Source organism: Merops nubicus, unplaced genomic scaffold, assembly GCF_000691845.1.
Source record: "Merops nubicus isolate BGI_N331 unplaced genomic scaffold, ASM69184v1 scaffold1487, whole genome shotgun sequence".
In the NCBI taxonomy this organism is placed as follows: domain Eukaryota; kingdom Metazoa; phylum Chordata; class Aves; order Coraciiformes; family Meropidae; genus Merops; species Merops nubicus.
Genome location: NW_008618083.1, coordinates 1 through 367, shown reverse-complemented (window position 1 = coordinate 367; position 367 = coordinate 1). Strand labels below are relative to the sequence as shown.

The 367-nt window shown below is 50.1% G+C and overlaps 1 pseudogene across 1 annotated transcript in view; it reads left to right on the top strand.

Annotated features, from left to right (window-relative positions):
- Window positions 1-364, top strand: part of LOC103775830 — an 8,387-nt pseudogene extending 8,023 nt beyond the window's left edge. Inside the window, exons 12-13 of the transcript XR_608174.1 lie at window positions 1-160; window positions 246-364. The exon at window positions 1-160 is cut by the window's left edge and continues 3 nt beyond it. The product of XR_608174.1 is annotated as a myosin-3-like (transcript). The remainder of the gene's footprint in view (window positions 161-245) is intronic.
- The last annotated feature ends 3 nt before the right edge of the window (window positions 365-367 follow it).

Here is a 367-nt window from a genome sequence, read left to right as displayed (position 1 = left end):
GGAGAGGGCAGCCTTGGACGAGACCATCGCCAAGCTGACAAAAGAGAAGAAAGCCCTCCAAGAGGCCCATCAGCAGACACTGGATGACCTGCAGGCAGAAGAGGACAAAGTCAATACGCTGACCAAAGCAAAAACCAAACTGGAGCAGCAAGTGGATGATGTAAGCACCTACACAGAGAGAAAGGACAGGACAGGTATGGAGTTAGACCTGTTTGGCAGAGCAGTGATGGTCTTGTTCCTTTTAGCTGGAAGGGTCCCTGGAGCAAGAGAAGAAGCTGCGCATGGACCTTGAGAGAGCCAAGAGGAAACTGGAAGGAGACCTGAAAATGAACCAGGAATCCATAATGGATTTGGAAAACGACAAGCA